The sequence below is a fragment of the Octopus bimaculoides genome, chromosome 26 (genome assembly GCF_001194135.2).
Source record: "Octopus bimaculoides isolate UCB-OBI-ISO-001 chromosome 26, ASM119413v2, whole genome shotgun sequence".
Classification (NCBI taxonomy): Eukaryota; Metazoa; Mollusca; class Cephalopoda; order Octopoda; family Octopodidae; genus Octopus; species Octopus bimaculoides.
The window spans coordinates 10,784,329-10,787,633 of record NC_069006.1 but is presented as its reverse complement, the minus strand read 5'-3'; positions in this window follow the sequence as shown (position 1 = coordinate 10,787,633).

Genomic DNA, 3,305 nt, shown 5'->3' with positions numbered 1-3,305 from the left:
TAGTAAATAAAAAAAACGAAGAACAAACACAAGAGAAAAACAACAACCCGAAGACGTGGTACATGCTAAGTATTAGCAGACGCTCATGGAAAGGAAGAAAGATGGTTTAACGTTTCGAGCAAAGCTCTTCATCAGAAACAGGAGACGGAAGATAGTCCTAGAGAAAAGGAAGTAGGAGGAAACAAACCTCCAACAATCCCCATGTGATTACATTTGAAGGAAATATATAATTAGTAAAACACAATTATATTTCAGTTTTATCATTTATCTCAAGGACTTTCCACATCTTTCTTTGAGTTTTTAACAATTCTTTCGAAACAGTAACGTTCCTAACTTTAGGAAAGCTTCTAAATCAACGTGGTCTAATCTTCAGGATACAGTGATACTGGTGGTTGTCATCTCTTTATTGAAGATACAGCTAACAAGGTAAATGCTGTCTATTATTCTAAACCAACTGAAGGGACCTCGTCCGAAAATATGAGAGAAAGCTTGATAAAATTTTCAGGTTTTTATAAACAACAGTTGAATGCATCGTTACGGCGGGGTTAAATTTGACTGGGGAGACAAAGAACAATGCTAAAACATCGCAGTATTTCAAAGTCAATTTACACCGGTGGATCGCATGGAACACTCATTATCGAAAGGGGGAACATATTACCCTAAAGCGAAAAACAACAGCGATCAAATATTCACGTTCGAATCTGCTAGAACATGTATAAAATGAACAGAAGTTTTATTTTTCAAAATATTGTTTCAGTTCGGTTTAGAATAAGTATTAACACTATCATTGATGTCTTGTTGTGAATATATCTTGAAATTGTATTGTTTTAAATGGTTTTAAGAAGATAAAATATCCAATATCCTAAAAATGGGGAAATATAATGGTAATCCTGTTCAGTTGGATGACATACCTTGTTTAACTATCTGAGTTGATGCAGGCGAATTTGTGTAAATCGGATTTTTTGTTAAATTTTTTGTTAGAAATATTCTTTCAAACTGTATATATTAGTTTTACACTCTGTTGGGACCACAGTTGGGAGCAGTAGTCCAGACGATTGAGGACAAAAGTTTTTCAAAGAAGAAGCATTGTATCTCTGTTCCTGGTCCTGAAGGATCTAAGGATCCAACCTGCCACCCCTCTGCATAGTGTTGCTTTCTGAGCAATGTGCACATGGAAAGGTGCGTCGTTGCTCATGTGGATTCCCAGGTCACGCACCGACTCTAACTAGGACTACAACTCTGGGATTACATTGCCTGCTGGTCCCATGTATTTCAGCTGTAGTTTGTTTGTGGGCTGATAGCAGAGTGCTTGAAATTTTGCGCCATTGAACTGCATATTATTCTCATCGGCCCATTTATATATTGCATTCAGGTCATTCTGCAGTCTTAGGATGTCAGTAGGATCCTTGACCGCCTGCGATACTTTCGTATCATCGGCGCAGCTGGTGAGTGTGGCCGACTCAATGGCTGAGGGCAACCACAAACAGTAGTGGTCCCAGCACTGTTCCCTGGTGGACACCACAGAGGATTGGTTCCACTTCAGAGAGAGCACCATTTGCGGTGACAGCCTGACTTCTGCCCTTCAGGAAATCATACAGCCACTCTCCCAGTCTCCCAACTTTACCATGGTTACGCAATTTGTGACATATCCCATGATCGACATTGTCAAAGGCATTGGCAAAGTCGAGATATATCACATCTACATTTGAATGGTTGAGCCGTTGCTTTAGTATCCAGTCGAAGTGCTGTAGGAGCTGTGTTAGGCAGATTCTTCCAGGACGGAACCATGTTGCGTGTCTGTAAGCAAATCATTTTCTTCTAGGAACTTGGTCAGTCTTTTTCTGACAATGCGTTCCATGATCTTGCTTGACATACGAAGTCAGAGAGATGGGTCTGTAGTTTATAGCGTCTTCTCTGCTTCCTCCTTTGTGGACAGGGCAGATTATTCCTTTTTTTAACGTTTGAAGAAATGTACCGCATTCAAGGGAACTCTGGAAAAGCATTTGCAGTGGTTTTGCCTTAGCTCTCTTGCATGTTTTTAACAGAATTGCTGGGAGTCCATCGGGGCTTGTTGCAGAGTTTGGGTTTATCTCATCAATGGCCTTTTCTGTAATGTCAATGTTATCGATGGTCGCCTTTTTCTCTTGTAGGTTAGAGGTGTTGAAGAACTCACCAGGTCTGCTTATTTTCATGTTTTCTTGTGGGAAGGTGAAAACACTTTGGAATTGTTTATTGAGTGCTTAACTTATCCTCTTGGGGTCCGCAGTCAGTGAGCCTTTTTCATCAAACAGTAGCCCTATCCTGTATCGCATTGAGGCAAACTCTTTTGCGAACTTGTAGAAGGCTTTAGGGTTTCTTTTAATATTTTCCGCCACCCTGGCTTCTCTTTTTCATGGGAAAGTCTGATTTTTATTCCCAGGGTGATTGAAAAGTAACTCCATATTTTACCATACTTATAAATTATTTATTAATTGCAATTTTTTCTCAATTTTTTTTGTGTTTGTTTTTTTGAAGTATGAGAATTTAATCTGTAACCGTAACGTTCTTGTTCGTGACTGGCTGAATGCCCACTTCCCCAGGAGGTGGATGGGTCATTGTAGTATACACGTGTGGCCAGCCCGGAGTCCCAACTTAACACCCTGTGATTTTTGTCTTTGGGGTTGGTTAAAAGAACAAGTCTACTGCACCAAGGCAAAGACTTTGGAAGAACTTGAAAAGCGAATATGAGAAGTTATGTCTTCCGTTCCACAAAAGTTCCTGGTGAAATCAGTTGATGCAGTTCCTGGGCGACCCAAGAAGCTGGTGGTGACATCTGGAGCCCATATCAAATTTTAAATAAAACCTCATACTAAAACCTTTCCTCTCAGTTACTTTTCAATCACCCTGTCTATATATATATATAAAATGGAGAAATTATACAAAATGTATAAATGGATGACGAGTGAAGCACCGGCACAGTTTCGATTACTTGTTGTTATCCGTAGATTTATTCCAGGAACATCGTAGTAGTGGTTGGGGGTAACAGTATTAATAAGATAAGAGATTGAATGTACAATAGACTTTATTGGGTACAGCACATGTTTCGACCCAATGTCGGTCTCTTCGAGTACATCAATAAAAAGTCTCATTAGAGATTTCTTGAGTCGGCTTACGTACCGCTATATGTCCATCAAATTCGAGAATGAATAAAAAGAGAGAAAATTTATTGTAACGCAAAAAATTCAAATATGAACGTGAAAAGTATACATTCTAATTGTATGTATGTATGTGTGTATATATATATATATATATATATATATATATAT